This window comes from Pelecanus crispus, chromosome 8 (genome assembly GCF_030463565.1).
Source record: "Pelecanus crispus isolate bPelCri1 chromosome 8, bPelCri1.pri, whole genome shotgun sequence".
NCBI classification, from domain to species: Eukaryota; Metazoa; Chordata; class Aves; order Pelecaniformes; family Pelecanidae; genus Pelecanus; species Pelecanus crispus.
This window is the reverse complement of record NC_134650.1, coordinates 20579424-20598162: the sequence shown is the minus strand read 5'-3', so window position 1 is coordinate 20598162 and position 18739 is coordinate 20579424. Positions and strand designations below refer to the sequence as shown.

At 47.8% G+C, this 18739-nt stretch overlaps 1 protein-coding gene across 1 annotated transcript in view; it reads left to right on the top strand.

Annotated features, from left to right (window-relative positions):
• Nucleotides 1-932: 932 nt before the first annotated feature.
• Nucleotides 933-18739, top strand: part of SIL1 (SIL1 nucleotide exchange factor) — a 95043-nt gene continuing 77236 nt past the window's right edge. The window contains exon 1 of the mRNA XM_075715340.1: nt 933-1072. The gene's annotated coding sequence lies outside the window, so the exon portion shown is untranslated. The remainder of the gene's footprint in view (nt 1073-18739) is intronic.

The window sequence follows — 18739 nt, the reverse complement described above, 5'->3', positions numbered from 1 at the left end:
TGTTTTTGCTGTTTCCAAGTGCAGTTCTTTGCGTTGTTTTCCTTGCTTTTCTTTTTATTGATTTGTGGGTGTTTTTGGAACTTTTCTTCAGTCTATCAATTCTGATCATGACTTCCAGAGTGCTTCCAGCTCTTAACTGCTGAGCATCCTTTCAGGTTTTATAAAAGTACTTTCTCTTTCATTGTTCAGGCCATTAATGAAAAGGATGAATAGAAGCAGACCTGGACTGAGCTCCGAGGGCCCATATGTGAGGTTTTCTCCCATTGTGACAGGGAATCGTTGATAGCTACCCCTAAAGTGTGTGTGTGTGTGTGACTTGTTTTGGTTTGATTTTTTTTTTTTTTCCCCTTAGTAGTGAGCACTGTACCTTGTTAAGGTGAGCTCACCTAGTCTGAGTTTCTCTGGTTTGCCTGAGAGCATCAGATGGATAGAGTGAAATGCCTGCTTTAATGCTGTTATGCTGGTTGGAGGTGTGATGGGCAGATCTCTGTAGCAGGGGAGTTGTGCCCCATTTCTGAAGACTCGGGTGATTTTCAAGAGCTTTCATGAACCTCATTTAACTGGTGCTTCTTGCTGGCACTCACTAGCACTAACATTGCTCAGAGGCAATCCTCTGGTCACTCAGCCCTGCTTCCCACTGAGGGCTCCTCATGTGTTTCTGCTTTGGTAGCAGAGGGGTATGTATGGGGGGAATTTGTGTCTGTAGTGTCCTGTTGCCCTTTCTTTCTCTGTAGGTCTGTCCTCAGTGAGAGTTAGGCATGTCTGTATGTGACTAAGGTAGTAAAAATACATTTTTCTCCTCAAGCAATTTGAAGTTCCTTGTGCGGTTGCTCTGCTCTGGGGAAAAAAAAAAAATATTTGCTCTGGAAAAATTAATTACACTCATTTTTATCCCTGAATAGTGTGTTGCTGTGGGGGCAGTTGCAGGATACCTCATTCCACCAGGGCTCTGCCAGTCACCTTCTCAGCACAAACTAAGCTTAAGGAAGAGGAGTTACTTTAACTGAAATACATTTAACTGGAGAAAACGTCACTGTCCAAACAGGACCAGCTCTAACCACCCCTGAATTCTGTAAGTACTGAGCTGCTGTGTTAATCTTTTTGAATTTTGAGAGGTTGGTCCTTTTCTGAAGTGCGCTTCCACCCACTATAGCGTCTTTCTTTGCACATTGGTGTAACTGTGGGGTGAAATTTGGTCCCTACTGAGTTCAAGGACAACACAGGGTTCCTCTGTGGTTTTTATCTCTTCCACCTCTGAAGGCTGGTAACTTGATGTAGCCGGCCACAGCTGTTTGCACAGGCTGTGCTTCAAGGACATCATCGGGAGGATGGAGAAGCTGTGCCCTGTTTGTTCTCCTTTACTGGTCCACAGCTGGTGGTGGGTGCCTTGACCAAATTTCAGTTCCAGGGGAGAAAATTCAGCCTCCCTAAAGTGTTCCTCTTGTTTCTGTTGGATTCTTCCTTACTTCTCTCCAGGGGGGCTGCGTGCTGTAGTTAAATACTGGTAGAAAGGTTGTGTTCCACTCTGGATGATGGCTGAATCTCAGTGGTGGAGGAATTGCATCCCAAGTCCAGTTTGCAAAGCTCTTTTGGCTTTGTGGGATGCAAGAAGCTATATTTTATTCTAGATGTGTGTTTGCTGATAATTGGATAGGATTTTCAGTGAGCAGGTTGTAAGAGTCCTGATTATACTGGTTCTCTGTGCAGTCAGACTCTTTGCCCAAATAATTCAAAAGCCTGCTGCAGAGAGAGGAAAAGGAAGATGGAAGGATGATTTAGAAACCTCTGGGTCACTGGCATAGGTGGGAAGAAGATGCATACGTTGATCTGAAGGAGATACTGAGCCAGATATATGCCTTTAAGCATCTAAAGAAAAGTCAGGATTTTTTTAATGGCTGCCTACTTTAAACCCAAATAGTCTCTTTAATGAGAGTTTTTAAAGGTTTAACTGTTAATTTTAGAATTTTTATTTCAAGCATGCCTCCATAAAATTAACTTTTTCAACGGAGAACGCTTTAATGTCTTCCGTGTTGGTGCTCATTTGCAAGAAATCTATGCGCAATTATTTCTTATGTACCAGTTAAATCTATCAGCCAACAGATGTCAAGTGTAGCAAAAATGCTATAATAATATTATGGTCTAATAATAGTTATAATGATTCTAATTACCTGGCTCGGCTTTTGAGAGAGGCAGACTCAGAAATTAGTGCAAATGGGATGTTTAACCTTGAACTGCAAAAGTAGGGCACTTTCAGAGGTGTTTGGGCTGTACCCCTTCTTCCCTACTGGGCATCCCATTCCTTTTATTTCCTCCAGCAAACCAGGAGTAACAGTCTGGTCTGTTTGAAATGTTCAAACCTTGTTCTTGGTATGTTCAGAGGTGGATAAAAGTGCTGGTGAGCTGTAGATGACCATATTCCTTAAAATACCCATAAATGTGAAGACTGGTCATTTTTAACCTGATGCTGCAGTCTAGCTGCCCCGGTTTCGGTGCGCTCCCACTGCCTGATGATTACAGCATGCACAGATTGCTCTCACCTCAGGAAGGCTGCAGGAGGCTCAGCAATCTTCATCTTTTATGCAAGCCAGTTGTGCTGCTTTTAAGTGCCAGGGAGGCTTTGCCACAGCCTGGAAAGCACAAAGCCAGTCTGAATCTGTCCGAGTGCTGCCAGGCAACTTTCATGCTGTCCACTGATGGGAGAGTGGGTGTGGGGGTGTGCAGGTGAGCAGACGTGAGTTGTTGATCCCAGTGGAGGCTTTGGTGTGAGAAGTGAGGAGAGCATGTCAGCAGGTAGGAGCCAGCTGCCTTGCTGGTGCACGAGTGCTGCGCTTTGCCTTCTGCAGTTTGGACCTGCACAGCCTTGTCGGAGTCTCCATCCCCAGTGCAGGAAGGATGCTCTGTGTACCAGCTCTTTTATGTCACTCCCAATGCCTCTCTACCACCATATTTTTCCTTTAGGAAGGATCCAGGGCTGCATTCTCTATATTGCAGTGTTTTTTGCGCAACCTTGCTATGTAGTGTCTTGGGGTCCCAGTGCTCATTATTATTGTAGGACCAATAAGGTGATGATGCATAATGGATCACCCCTTGCCGCAGCTGTTCATTTTAATTTTGCAATGTGAAGTTGGTGAGGAGTCCCTGATCCTCAGAGAAGGATCCTTTCTGCAGAGGAAGGCCTGCACAGGCTGGAGGTTGACAGCTTTCAATGATTATATGCCAGGCTCAATATTTTTCCTCTAAATAATAGATTCACATGCTGATGAGAACTCAGCAGGACCTACGGGATTTCGGCTGTCAGTTGCTGATCCCTGGCATGGGCAGCAGCTGTGAATCTTCTACTGTCTTCCTGTAAAATGGGTCCAGAGGTGCCCTTGCAAGGTTTTCTTCTTCATTTCCAGCCTACTCATAGGCTGGCATGCTCCACTTCTTGTGAAAGCCCTGCCTGCCAGCGCCACTCACACTCAGCGCAAGCAGCCCACACTTTTCTGGGGCTCACACCAGTGAGAGCTCTGCCATCCTCAGCATTCTATTTGGGGAGGTTTGCCTTCTTGCCGGAGTTGCTACCTCCACTGCTGCATCACCATGGAGATGGGGCCGTAGGAGCTGCAGGGCACAGCCTTTTCCAGGCTCATGTGAAGAAGGATGCAGTAATGGGCTACTCTTGTTTAGGGGAAAATCTCTCAGAGTAAATAATTTGTCAAAGAACACTTGGCATTGGCCCAGATGCTATTAAGGAAAAGACAAATCTTGGATCTGTTCAAGCCCAAGCTGTAAGGCTCATGTAATATTCACTTTCTTTTTAACATGCTTCTTTGCTTTGCTCAGCATCAGGCATTGCTGCTGTGACCCACACTGACTCACTAACCTGCTTGTGCTTTTACCTACCCTGAGAAACCAAAGCTCCCTTTGTCTTCTGTTCCTGGCAAATACTAGCAGTGTATTTCTCATCCTGCTACAAGAGCACCTTTCTGCATCCCTTTTCTCAGCCTGTTGAGAGTCTAGATTTTCACTGCTCTGACTCAGTTGCAAGGGTTCGCTTCCCTGTGACTGGTATGGCTCTGGCTGGGTTTCCAAAGGACACAAAGGGTGCGTAGGTGCATTGAGCTCTCATCCGTGCAGAGGAGTACAGGCACCTCCCCGGCTTGGCAGACTGTGCCAGTGCACCCCAGCCCCTGAATGAGCTCGTGCTGAAACCTCCTTGGAGGTTTGGGGATGCTGCCCTTTCTGCTCACCTGGCACTGGCGCACTCTTTCTTTGTCTAGTTTCTGGTACGCTGTCTCAATAAGGTCTAGAAGAGCCCTCTGGCACCTCTCTGCCTCACTGCCTCCACGTCTCATTTCAGACTTTATCTGTAAACATCTCTTTGCCCTTGTGTAAACATATCTTTGCCACTGTGTCTCTTAATTTCTCTCTGCAAGAGTATTATTTAATTTGTAAATGTTTTAGGACGTTATTTGAAAAATACGATATGAAGCTGTATTTCATTTACTGTAATGATCCACTAATGCGGGCATATTTCAAAGGCAGGCTACGCAGTACTGTGGGGTTTAATTAAATTTTGTTTTTCAAGTAAGCATCAATAGGCAGACAATAACAAATGGTGGACAATGTGCATACAGAACAAAGTCACTCCATTTTCTTTTCCAAGACTGTGGAAGTAAAAATGTGTAGCCCTTAAAATATACTTGGCCTGCTCACAACTGTTGCGTGAGTGCAGTTACTCACTTTAGGGGGAGTTTTTTCTTCTTACTCTGACTTAATTTTCTTGATCTCTTCCTGCCCACAGAATAAACTGTTATGCTATGGAAAATTTCCAGCGGGAGCTTGGGTGAGCTGGGTTCTGCTGCAAGCTCTGGACTTAGTTTTGAATATTGTGTTGCTTAATGCCTTATGGCTTGTAGAGATGGGTCCTTGTGAAGGTTGAAAACCGAAGGGCTGGGTGTGAGGTTCTTGTTCCTTCAGTGGGAAATACCTGTCTCCAGTGGCTGGATGTGGTGTGTGCCAGCACTGGTGCAGGGAGGTTGCCAGGAGGTAAAAATGATGTTGTTGCATTTGACATTGTTATACCCAAATTGGGAATAAGCAAGTGGTTCTTGAGTGCCTTTCATTCCTTTTCTTCCAGCAAGCATGGGGTAATCAAGTACAAAATGTATGCAGAGAAGCTTGGAAAGTCTGTTCAACGTCAGCAGGAGGCTGTTGGAAATCATAATGGCACTCACAAGCATGATGCCACTTGTACCAGTTTTCTAGGGGTAAAAAAATTCATTGGTGATGACGTAAATGGGCTCCTTTGTTTGGGTTTGTGCAGAGCATTGCTTGAGGAGCAGAGAGATTGCTGGCTGGAGCATCACTGAGTTCTGACTGGTTTCTGGTGGCTAGTGTGGCTTTTGTTCTCACTTAGTGATTGGGAAATTTTCCATTGTTTAGAAACATAACCAGAATTTGCTGAGGAAATCAGTGTGGGTGCCCTGGACTCCCAGAGCACTACAGCCCTTTGATTTCTCTCTGAAATCTCTCCAAGTCAGAAAGCTGAAAAAAAGGTAAATTTTTGAACAGAGGACTGGGGGGTGCTCCTCTGAGAGATGTGAGTTCAAGCAGTGTCCTGGATTGATGCCTAAAGCTTTGCCTGCTTAACCTGCCTGCAAATGGATCCTGTGCCGGGGCAGCGGGGGGCGTGGGCTGGCTGTGCCTGCTGCTGGCTCTGCTCGCTGCCAGCTGACCTGGGGTGGGTCACTGTCCAAAGAGCTGTTGGGTGGAAATTGGAGCCTGTAAAGCCTGGGAGAGGCTGTGGGAACCTGGCTGTCGACTGGCATCTCTGCAGCTGTAAGTGCCTGAACAGCATCGCTGTAAGTGACAGACTTCTGTCTGCTAACCTCCTCCTCCATGAGATCTCGGTTTAACACTTCCTGCATTACAGTAACAGCCTGTGTTTTGCTCCTTGCTGGAAAGCCGCGCCACGAGTACTTTACAGTTCTCCTGGTGCACGTACTGGCTGATGGTGTTTTCTGCACTGGATGAGATGCTCGTAGGAAACAGTGATCCTGTCCAAATAAGGCTGGCAAAGCGGTGTCCTGTGCTTGATACCAGTCCCTGTGGCTGGAGAGGAGTCCTGGTACAGATAAATGGTGTCTAAATACAACTTGTCATGAGGCATCAGATGCTCTTTAAATAAATTATGGTGAAAAAACCTACACATCTGAGGTTTGTGCTGGTATGACCGATACCAAGGGGAAAGCCCTGTGCCCGCCACCTTGTTCTTCCCTTGTTCCTTGCTTTAGGCTGTCCGGTTTTCCCTTTCCTCACTTCTTTTTGTTGATATGTAGTGTCACTCTAGGCTCTGTTGCTGGGTTTTGGGGCAGGCAGTTGCATTTTGGTGTCTTGAGGCAGTGTTTCCTACTTCTCTCATCCTTCCTTTGGATCTCCTGCCCTTCTCCAGTTTGCTCTCACTTTGCGACAAGCTAACCTTCTTTGTGGGCTGGTCAAGCTTCCAATCCAGGAACCTTGGGCAGACAAACTTTTCTGGGGTCATTGTTCATATTCTACAGAAGGAGCGGTTTTCTTGTCTGTGGTGGGTCTTGGGTGGCTGACTCCAGATGAAGCACGCTGGCATCTGGAACATCTGGAGCTGGTGGCTGAGCCCTGGACTGAGGGATTTGCCCTCTGCGCAGACCAGTAAGTGCTTCAGCCTGGTCTTTGCAGGAGCAGGTGAGTGATTTGGGTTCCCCACAGTACTGGCTGGCATGATTAAATCTTGTGGGTGTGCCCAGAGCAGGTTTAGGGGCTTGTTCTCCTGCCCAGCAGGGTAACAGAGAGAGAACGTGCCCTGCAGCAGAGCCAGCACTGGAGAGTCCAGGGCCTGTGCTTTAATCGTTCTTGCAGGACCACGCAGCAAACGGGGGACCCATGAGGGGCCTCGACACAAGGTCTGGAATGACATGAGCCCAGGGCATGGGAAGCTGTGATAGCCCTTGGGACTGAACGAAAAAAAAAAAAGGCTCTAGGACTATTTAAAAGGAAAAAAAAAAAAAAGAGAAGAAAATTCAATTTTGGGGGAATTCACTTCTAATGAGAGAGCACTAGGAGGGGAGGAGCGCTTGCTCAGATGGATGATAATCCATTGCAGCACGTTACCGCGCCAAGGCTCTTTGACAAACATTAGCCTTCTTAATGCCTCCCTAGGATGAGCGAGATGCTGTGCTGCTGGATGAGGAACGTGAAGTTTCTGGACTATGAGGAGCTTCAGCCCAGAGTGAGAATTTAAACACCAAATTCTTTTTAATAAAGGATATTGTTGATGGCTGCTTTGCATGGGAATGATGCAGAGGAACAGATTGCGTTGTACTGATGTGTTTCAAAAATAAGAAGTGTGCTGGTCTTCCTAAGCACTTGGGTCTGACACTGGCCAGCTAGGTTTCTTGGAGTTCTCCTTTGGAGTTTGGCAGCCATCTGCTTCAGGGAGTACAGTGGTCTCATAAGAGTTTATTTGATCTGACACATGACAAATTGTTTCTGCTGGCAGGTATTTCAGGCACAGTCTGTTATCTGGCAGCCGTGGCTTTGTGGGCACCGAGGAAGTTGGGGAAGGCAAGCCTGTCCTCCTCCTCCTCCTCCTCTTAGAAAGTGTCAGCAGAGGGAGTGTTGTTTTAGACCACCTCCCATTCCAGCCTCCTTTTTGCCAGTTGTTAAATTGTGCTATTTGCATAGATTATTAATGTTGCTTATGTGATGGGTGTTCCTGCAGATGCTTGTTGTGTTTCTTGTTGCGCCTCAGTGTGCGGGGCAGAAGAGGAGAGCCTGTGTTTCTGGAACCAGACGCAGTTGCCATTAAAGACTCTTTGTTAAGTTGCTTTTTTTAGGACACCCTTTTAACTCTGTAATGAGGAGTGGAATATTACGTTCCTCAGCAGAATAAAAAGTACACGTCCCTTGTGAGATCCTGTAAATACACTTTATCTGTTCTATTACCTGCAGTTTCGAGAATATGTCCCCTAAGCATTTTAATCTTGTTTTCCAGAGTTCTCTCAGGGTGAGGAATCACTCCTATTTGCAACTTTGGGAATAATTACTATGTTCATTTATTTCTTTTCTTTCCTGCTGTCCATCTATTATTGCTTCCGAGAGGAAAAAAAACCTCTGTGTAAATCTCCTCTGAAACAGGACTGACTGCTTGATTAGAAGGAGAGTTATGTGTTCTAGAAACAGGTTTGTGAGAGAGCACCTTGTAGCCATGCACATGGACGGACCCACCGGCATGTGCTGGCTCCTCCAGCGCTGTTTGAAAGCACTTAGCCTCATAGAGCCCACTGGATGCCTGGGCTGGCTTAGCGCTCCTTACCCTACGATTAAAGAAGAAAGCACTGCAGGCAGCACGTTTGTGGGCAGTTGTGGCACACCTGGAGCACTGTGATGAGGCAGGAGGCTGAAGGTCAGGTCTGCTCAAGCATCCGAGTGGTGCTTTGCCTCCTGAAGTGCTTTGCCTGCAGTGCCTGGCTGCTGTTATGGAATAGAAATTAGACAGGACAATAAGAGAAGCGGTTCATCAGCTGGCCCTCTTTTGTCCATCAACTAAAAGCCAGTTCAGAGATTTTTGTGGAAGCGCTGTTTGCTTTGGTCCTTTTTTACTCTTTCTTTAAGTACAGACTGAAAGAGCTGGAGACTGGAGGCCACTGTAATTATTATTTCTTCCTGAATAGCAGAATAAATGTGCCATTTAATGTGTAAATGACAGGGTCCTTGCCTCAGAAAAAATACGTGGTCTGACCCTGATGCTGCAAACCCTTCTACATGTGAGTAACTGTCCCTGCCTGCTTCTGGGTGCACTGAGATTTCTCACTCCCTGGTTCAGAGTCGGTGCCAAAACTTGTCTCGATGTGTGACATCTGTGGTCACCGGAAGTCACTGTGGAGGCTGTCATTGAGAGGGCCTTGATTTACATGGCAGCTGTATTTAGATGGCAGCTAATGGAGAAGCTCTGCAGAACAGTTTGTCCATCATGTGATTAAAATCTGCTTGCAGGAGAGGACAGCTGAAGTCTGTGGTCTTCATGGGAGAAGCCCCCTCCATACAGATGTGGCTTGGCAGTCCTGTGATGGACTTGCTGTCTCACCACCTGATGTGGTAAGATGAGGCTGTGGCACCACCAGGATGTACAGGAAGCTGCTCGGGATGTTCTGCTCTCTGAGCAGAGAGAAAGGTGTTGCAGATGTATCTTTCATCAGAGCTTAAAGAGTATGCGTAGCTAACAGCCTGCTGTTAGCTCTTACAGCAGGTGGGGAGATTTCCAGAGTTCTCCTTGGCTTTGCAAGTAGCCATACAGCAAAGTCCAAGAAACAGAGAGCAAAAATCACTGCATTCTTTGGCTGCTGCTTCCCATTGCCTGGGTGCATTGTGCAGGGTTTGCAGAGGCAGCAGATGCACTGACACCCAGGACTGCCAAAAAAAGGACCCTTCATGGATTGGTGCTGCTCAGCTACTGAGATATGCCAGTCCATGAAATGGCTCTTTATAGGGTATTCTCTAACAAAAGGATGTTCCTTTTAAGTGGCTGGGTCTTAGGCTGTTGGTCCAAGCTCCAGATGAGAAACAGTGGATCTTTTCTTTTGGACTGAAGGGTGCTGAGGTTACAAACAAAGTCGTTGTCCCTCGGAAGAGAAAATCACAGAGGAAAACCACTGGCTTCTGGTTGCATCTCTGTTTTTCTCCCTGCCCAGTCTAGGTTTTGGGCTGCTGGAGCCTGCCTTTGCTGTGGCTGAGGGGCAGTGGGACAGAGCTAAGGCATTGCTCCTGATTGAACCCCATGGCTCTGAAGAGCAGTGAGCATGGTCATGGAGCTCAGGAGGCACCTGTGGACTGGGAGCAGTCCTACTACTTAGAAGGTTTACTACTACTTTGAATCTCTTTCCATGACCCTTCATTGTGCACACCTATGAGGCTCAGACTTGCAGTTCAAACATCTGTAGCAAAGCGGTTGATCGAGCCTTCCCTGTGGAGAGGAGCTGTGCGGACCTTGCAGTCCTCGAATGCGGTGACCAGCACGACTGACAGCACACACAGGCTCCCATGGTGGCTAAGGCACTTGCAGAAATGCTGTTTCATAACCTCTGCTGGGATTCGTGAGACATACAGAGGCAGGTTCCCTGATTTGTCACTGTCGTAAGAATTTAAGGTTGAGGAGCTCTTTGAAGCACCAATACAGCCTGTTCTGCTGTGACAAGGTGGAGATGAGTGCCAGCATGGCTTTTCTTCCCCAAGGAAAATGGTGTTTTGCACATATCACAAGCCACGGCTCTGCTGCTGTTTGAAGAGACCAGGTGAATTGCAGAGACGGGTGCTCTGTGCAACATCAAAGTCTGCCTGTCAGAAGCTGAGATGCTCAGGAACTCCAGCTCAGCATCCTTCATGTCTAGGCAGCGACAGGAAGGAAGGTCTCTGAACCAGGAGTCACTTGGGGGATCAAAACTCTGCTTAGCAGAGGGTGATGAGGCAAAAGGCAGGATGACAGCAGGAAGGTCTCAGCCTGTGCGGATGATTGGGGCCATCTGATAACAGCAGTGGGGCCTCCAGAGGGGTCTGTGAAAACTTCTCCTCTGCTGGAGGACTCAGGCCTGCACCTACCCTCGAGGAAGTGGATGTACAATGTCCAGCGCCTGTGCTTAGCTGGAGCGATTCTGCAGTGCCTGAGGGATTGTTTAATTAAAAGGATGCTGCACTGCTACATTTTTTCAACTTTTACAACTTTTTTCCATACGCTGCTGCAAGTACCATCTAAAATAGCTCTCCCTATCTGACAAGAGATGGGAGAAGAAATGTATTTTTCAGCTGTGGACTCCTTGCATTTGATGGTGCTTTGCATGCAGGCAGTTTCCTTGCTTCTTCCCTGATTTTTATTAAGCTTAAAACAGTACCCAAGGACCAGCAAAGACTGGAGCATCTTGATCCTAGGTGCAGCATGAGCATGTCTCAGTCTCAGCAGAAAGGCAAAAAACCATTCCCTAAAGTAGAGGTGGCAGATGATGAAGAACAGGAGAGGGAAGGAATTATGTACTCTTTCAGCTTCCCGTGTCTGTGCATTTACTTCTGCATTTGCAGCCCTTGGAGCAATTTGCTATTTTAAATTTCCTTGGGGAAAAAACCTGCTGAACAAATGCTGCCTGCTGCTGGCTGGCTGTTCTGCTTTGGTTTCAGACTGGGGAGGTTCTTGCGCTTGGGGAGCAACACTCGCTTTTTGCTATGGTGGGAAATGCCTGAGTAGAAGAATGGAAATCATGGTGAGAGTTGCTTCTAGATGATTGTATTGGTAGTCTCCCCGTTGTCTCTTCATGCTCATTACTGTCCCAGGGCTTTTTTAATTGCTTACGAAAAGCATCCTCTGAGACCGCTTTAAAAGTACTGATGCAGTGGGGGGAAAAAAAAAAAGGCAAACTTGAATAATGCCTTTCATCCAAGCATGCGAAGATAATGCTGCAGACGTTAGTGGAAGGAGCCCTGTGATTCCCATGGTTATAACTGTGGTGTTTGTGTTAGGAGTGGAGCCTCTGAGGCCTGGCGTGGGGAACAACTTGCCTGGGTTCCTGCAGAGAGTTGGGGCAAAGCCAGGAGCAGTCCTGAGGGAATCTGCTTGGCAGTAGGTTACGTTCATCCCTGGAGAGCTGCTTATTCCCCTTCAGGGGAGGATTTGAGATTGTCTTGTTAGGGCTTTATTCTAGGTTTTGCTGCCAGTGGCCAATCTGGCAGCTTCTGGGTGGCTTTGGCCCATGAGGCGGATCCCAGTGGCTTTTCAACTGGGAACTTGCCACAAAACTGGAAGTGGGGGCTGCCCAGCTGGCTTGCAAGGGAGGTTCTGAGCTGGGCATCCTGCCAGGTGTGCCATGCAGTTGATTCCACAGGTTGAGAAGCCACGTTGATCCTGGCCGCATAGCCAGAGCATGTGGTGGGCAAGCCACATGTTTGCTGCCCACGTGTGGTGCTGCTCCCTGTTGTGACCTGTGCCCGTGGGTCTTCATGCCGAGTAAGAGCTGTCACGGTTGCCCGGTGCACTGTAGAGAGGTGAGGAAACGCATTTTTCATAAACTTCACAGCTCGCCATTGCTGGCAGATCAGTAGAGCTGCTGGAGAGGCCCTTTGCTCGCCCGCTGTCAGGGCACCTCTGCGCTGGGCTGTGGCAGGGCTGTGGCAGTGGGTGGCCTCCGCTCTGGAGAGATGGCAATCCCGACAGGAAACCTCCAGGCTGAGCTGGAGCCAGCAGCGAGGGTCTTGGCGAGGACAGGCTGAGATACAGACATGGGGATAGATGCTTGTACTGGGGCAGGCAGCATGGTGTGGTTGCTGCTGTGGGTGTTGTGTGCCTGATACATCAGCATCGGATTTCTGTAATACTGAGCCTGAATTTTGCATGTTTTTTTAACCTCTTAATTGAGTCTCTTTTTAGGGAAGCCAGCACCTGATGGGGGAAGGAGGTAGTTATTCGATGTGAGAGCCACGAGTGAACAGCAGGAACTTGGAAAATATAAAAAGCTGTTTCCAGAGAGGCTGGGAGTATTTTGATTAAATCTTGGGTTCTTTGTGGGCCCAGCTGCAGCAGGATGTCAGGGTGCCCCATGCCCTGGCTAGTGCGGTGTGCGCTTTCTTTCCTGTTAGATTCTCCAAGCTTGGGAAAGCAGAGAGGATAAAAAGAATATGCTGAACACTGGCAGACTTCCTGGTTAGTCTGAGCCAAGGTGTCACCTTGCAAATAGGGGCTGATGGAAATGATAGATACATGTGGGGGGGGAAATATCACTCAATTGTATGTGCTGTGCATGGGCAATGGCAGGAAGGAGCAGAAGAAGGGAGTAGGTGCAGGCAGGAGGAGAGGCGTTTTCAGCTGGGGTTTGGGGTGATGGGGAAGAGGAAAGCTGTTTTGCATGGTTGAGGTCAGGCAGTGTGGCAGCTTTCAGAAAGATGTTTGTCCTGAAGGTCCCTGTGCATCTCTTATTTCCAGGCAAGTCCTAAATTGGTGCAAATCAGCCCCCGTGCTCTTGTTACGGACTTGAACGTGCTTGCTAGACCCGACACTCCGCAGAGCGAGGGTGTCGTGTGTGTGTGCAGGCGGTCACAGAGCCCTGTGAGAGCAGCTGCCAGAAGATAGATGCGTTTTTTGTAAATAATAAATGATTAATTCAGTCCTCTGATCTCTGAGGCATGCTCTGCTTTTGTACGCTTCATCCTGAGCAGAGCAGAAGATCCCCCCATTGTGGACCCAGGGCTCTCCAGTGTGGATGGTCTGAGGACTGCTGGAGACATGCTGGCTGCAGCCCCTGGAATGAGGGATCTTGCTGAGCCATGGTGGAGAGTGGCCCCTTCTGCCACCACTGCTAATGAGCAGGTGGAGAGGATGACGGCAGCCTTGCTCAGACTTCAAACCTCTGAAGTATAAAGCTGTGCTCTTGCCCTCTGGAGAGCAGCATTTTCTGTGAATGCTGGTTTCTGCATTAAGTAAATTTAATTGATAGACTAAACGATGTTTAATGTTAAACTGCATGAGGTTGAGGTTGTTTGTATAAACAACAGGGCTGGAGTTGCTGTGCCCAGGTAGAAGGGGCGATGCAAGCTTTATCCGTAAATGACCTGCAACAACCCACTCCTCCGCCCCTGCGTGGAGCCATGGCTGGTGCTGGTGAAGCTGCTGGGTGCCAAGAGCTGCCCTCGCTGTGCCTGGGCACTGCTGTGCTGTCTTGGGTCACTGGATACATCCGTGCTCTGCTCTCGCTTGCATCGGCACCTGACAGCACTTGTAGGAAAGACCAACATTAGGTGGTATGGTAGCTGAGCTGCTGTTAGAGGGGCTGATGTTAGCTTATGGCTAAGCAGGTAGCTTGTAGGGGTTATTAATATTTATTGTTATTACTTGTTATTGGCGGTTATAAAAGTTGCATGATTGCACAATAGGTGACAGGCTCTTTAAGCACATGTTTCTTCCATGGTTATCCTTCTCCCTCCCCATCCCTACCACCCCACATCAGAATTTCTCCCCATGCACTGGTCCTAATTCAGAGCGGTGCTTCTGCTGCAGATCAGAGCAAGAACTGCTGCTTGGGGGCAGGCTGTGCCTAACCAGCAGAACTCAAGCCATGAAACCGAAAAGCATGGCCCCCTTGCTGCATGGGTTCTCCGTAGGCAGTCAAATACGGGAAGGTGTTCCCACAGCTTTTCCCTTGTGTGGGAGTGTTTTTAACACGCTGGAGCAGAGTCCTGGTAGGAGTAAATGATGAGGAGCAAGCAAGAAGAACAAATGTTTAAGCAATTTCATAAGTGGCATCAATGGGACGGTCTGTATTGCAGCTGTGCCCTCTCCGCTGAAATCTTCGTAGTGTGAAGGTGTTTGCAAACAAGTGGTGCTCACTGTCTGGTCTTTCACCCATGCATGTGGGGTTTTGAGCTTGGTGGGACCCTTCGGCAGGGGTTGGGGGCTCTTGGTGCAGTGGGCTCCTGCATGGAGCTGGGGATATCCACTGGAGGCACAAGTGCAGGCAGCCCAATGGCAGGATGCCAGGAGGAGCAGAGCTGCTGAGAGCATCCTGAGCGTGGCAGAAGCAGATGCAACAGTAGACCTCGAATGAAGCTGCGTGGAGCCTGCACCAGCCGAGTACAGTGGGTCCGTACCCAGCGAAATCTCTGCCCAGTTTGTCCTGGGAGAATTGAGGACAAAATAATTTGGGCTCTATTGGGAGCATTGCATGGGTCTCTGAAGCAAGCTCCTCATTATGCTTGGTTTTGCTGTTCAGAGCTTTTCTTCAGCTTTACATAAGGTGTTAGGTTCATTATTATTATTTTATTCTGGTTTTATTATTAATTTTTATTCAGATCCAGTTCTTTGATCAGTCAAGTGTATTCAGGTCTCTTCCAGGGTCTTTGTAGTTTTAGTATTGGTTTTAATGAAGAGGAAATTTCTCTCCTGTCTCCTTTTAGAAATGTTACTGATGCGGACCTGTCCATGGCAGGAGGGAGGTCAGGCAGATGCATGGAGCAGGAGGACCCTGGAGCTTCCTGGGTGCCTGTTGATCAGCTATGCAGAGCCACAGCAGCTCACTTAGGCACTGCACCTAGGGCATGTGCAATTCATTTCTAGGCCTCATCTTGGGGAAGAAAAAGCATGAAAAGAAGACGAAGATGGCTTTTAAGGAGGGAAGAGCGGTATCAGAGACTCACAAGTCCTGTTTTTAGTGAAGGCAGTGGGGAATGCTCACATTGTGCAAAGTTTGATAGCTCGTTGTGGCTCTTGCTGCATCTTGCGCGTCGGCTCACCTCTTCCTCCTGAATCCTCTGCATGAAAACGTGCTGCAGGTAACCATCACTGGGTAGACATGTTTGGAAGGACAGGACCTGTGCTCTGTCTTATGAGAGCCATTTGGGGTTTTAATATGGGCAAGTTGTCTTCTCATGTCTCCCATTTCCAGAGGAAGTCCAAGAAATCCTGTGCTTCGTGCCAGAAGCCATGGTGCAATGCCCAAGTACTGTCAGGGCAGGGAGAGCTGAGGCAGGTCTTCAGGATTGAGACCTGCTAAGCAGACACATGGTCATCTGGGCCTGTGTCCACCAAAACATGAGTATTTCCAGGCTGGCGTTTCTTAGTTCAGTGTGTACTTAACAGGAGCCTTTGGTCTCTGTGCCTCTGCGAAGAAGAGAGGATGATCATATTTGCAGGTTGGTCCTGCTCATCTGTTTGAAAGCAGAGGGTTGTGCAGACCTGACTGTAATGAACAGGGAAGGACAGAGTGTCCTGTGGCCTCCTAGTAATCCTCTGTCCACCAGCTGTTTCCTCTCTTAAGCACAGGCTGAATTTCAAATTAAAACCTCCTCTTTCTCCTGTTGGTGTAGCTGCACAGTCATCAGAGGAGGAGGGGTCTCTGGTCACGGGACATTCCCAAGGCATGTGACTGACACTGCTCTGCTGTTCAGTAGCAAGTCAGCAAAAACGGGTGCTTGTTACAGACCTGGGGACCCTATTGCTCAGAGGCAGAAAATTTCAGGTCAGGTCAGCTAAATTTCCTTCTCTTTCTCCCTTGCGTTGCATATCACTTAGCACATCTCGCTGGTCTTGGCCATAGATGCCAGCATCAGTAAAATGACATTGTGGTTGAATGGGGATCTTCACTTGACACTGATTGCAGTTTGTGTCCTGAGTGCGCCTCTTCTATCAGACATCCTAATTTACACGTCTGTCTTTAAAACAGTTTCCTTAACTGTTATTGCCCATCAAACTTTGGCTTCATCCTAAGAGTCTGTGAGTGCTTGCAGGTCTTCATGTCACTGGTTCAGCTGAAGGGTGCTTGGGATGTGTTCCTTGATGTCTTTTGTTGTTTGATTGTTCTCCAGTGCTGCCCTATGCTCAGCGAAGGGAGCTCTGTGAATTATTTGTGCTCATAGACACACAAAGTGCTACTGGTGCTGTCATTACCACCAGCCATCTTGAGAAAGGATGGCTGGACAGATACCCTGCCTGAACTAGTAAATATGCAGGCAGTTTTGCAAGATGTGTAATTCCCAAGCTACTCCCTCAATCCTGAGATGAGAACAAGGATTAGCTTATTGTTATTGCTTCCAGTTGGCTGTAAAACCAAAGCCTGGTGAGGGGGCTGGGTTGCTCTCTGGGATGTCCGTGTGCTCTCCCAGAGCAGTGGATCAGAATTCAGATGAGGCTTCAGGTGGATTTATTGGAGTGGCACAGTACACACAGCGTGGGCTTTGAGTTAGAACATGAAAGAGCGGTGCATTCCCAGCAGCAGAAGGCATTAATGAAATATGTTCCTCTTACTGACTTGCTTTGAACTGTCACCTATGACTATGGCAACAGCATTCACGGGGCTGTGCAGCACTTACTGATGCACAGCTAGTAAAATCAGTAAAAATGTCCCTGCTAATAGAGAACATAATGGCAATGCTATTGTTTCTGCAGCCACTGGTGCAGATGGGGTTTTCTGGAGCTGTGGAGCAGAACCTCCCTGTGCTGCGAAGCTGAGAACATCACCTGCGCTGATGGGAGGACTGCTGCTGGGAACAGAGGCTTCTTTGAGTTGTGACCCTTTGCTCTTTCCCTAGTACCTGATTTTCTTTGAAAAAAGAGGATTATTGGGGGGGGAACCCCAAACACCCCACTCTGCACAAGGGGAATTTGCGGTCCTCCTGTAGTGGTTCTGGTGCTGACCAGTTGCAGCTGTATGTGGGTGCTGCTGGATCCCAAAATGATGTCCTTAAATCAGAGCAAATGCCACCCATGCAGGTGGGGTCACGGTTACCACCCTTTCTGCTTTGCAAGCTGCAAGGGTCATTTCTAAAAATGCGTTGTATCTACGTAACATTTGGTTTGGAAATCCTCTCATGCCCTCTACGTATGTCTGTCTTGTAATGAGATGTCAGCCTGCGCGGGCTTCTCTCCAGGAGCTTCAAACCCCCATGTTTCACATGTTAGCTCCTCATGCCTACCTGGGACCTAAGCAAACTGCTAATTGTTGTGCAGATGTCATCTTGCAGGCAGGCATGAGGTTGTAGGCTTTAAAGAGGCTGTACTGTCATTTGCTACCAGCCTTCTTGGTACACGTGAGCTCTATTTTTATGGGAGTGCGTGTTTTCTTTCAGCTGCTGCTTTGTTGAATTTTTTTTTCTTCTTTTTTTATTTCCAGGTTTTCAGGTAAAGTTTTAGGGATACATCTATTTTTCATTATCCCAGTTTTGCCGCCTGTTTTATAACTATCCCACACCCCCCCAAAAAAAAAAAAAAACACAAAAATGTTTCCTACATACAAAGCAGCAGTTTCTTCTGAGGTGAGTTGAGGGGAGGACTGTATGTCTTGGTCAGTCTGAGTCTGAGGTCCTGCTGTGGCATTGGCCAGAAGGGTATGTCAGTCTGCTGGGAGCAGGTGGAGTTTGAGCCCATGAACTCTTCTCTGGGTTTTCCAGCTCAGGAACCTGGATGTTAGTTGTAGCCTGGTTGTACTTGGCAGCGCCCCAAGAGAGAGATGGAGGCTTTGGCCAGAGGTTTTTGCCTGTCTTCTGAAAATGGAGAGCTTTCTTCTACTCTGATTGTAGCTTAATAAGGGCTTGTGGGTCCTTGAGGTGGTTCTTCGACCCTTTAGAAAAGAGGAGTACATCGAAGGAGGATATCAAGCACCAGGTCAGAAATGCAAGGTGGTACTTTCATGCACGGTGTGAATTAAGCAGTGGAACTTGTTGCTGAGTTGCTGTGGGTGTCAGAAGTCCAGATCTGCTCCAAAAGCAATTAATGGGAAAAACAAAAATCTGGTTGAGCTGGATTTGAGCTCAAAGACACAGGCTGGCTGTTCAGGAAGACCCTGGGTCAGGAGTTTTTGGAAGATGTGGAAGCACATCAGATGTATTACCATATGTGCTCCCCGCTCTGCTGCTTTTTCCTAGATGTCCGCCACTGACCAGCATCATGCGGTGTTTTGCCTTTTATTTTCTTTTTTTGGCTAAAGCAAAAACCAAGCAGGAAGAGAAAGAAATAACAGAGTGGGGAGACAAGATAGCAGTAAGGGAGTGGAAGGAGAGGGCTCCACTTCCTTTGCATCTGTGAAGTTTTTTGGGGGAAGAGGTCCTTTGGTGGCAGGAGTTGGTGTTGGGTGCGCCTGTGAGCATATTTTCTGCTTTGTGGAATAGAAGATGGTTGCTTCAGGGAAGGAAGAAATCTGCAATGTGATGTGCCATCCTGATGGACAACAGAGACTGAAAGATAGATATTTAGGAC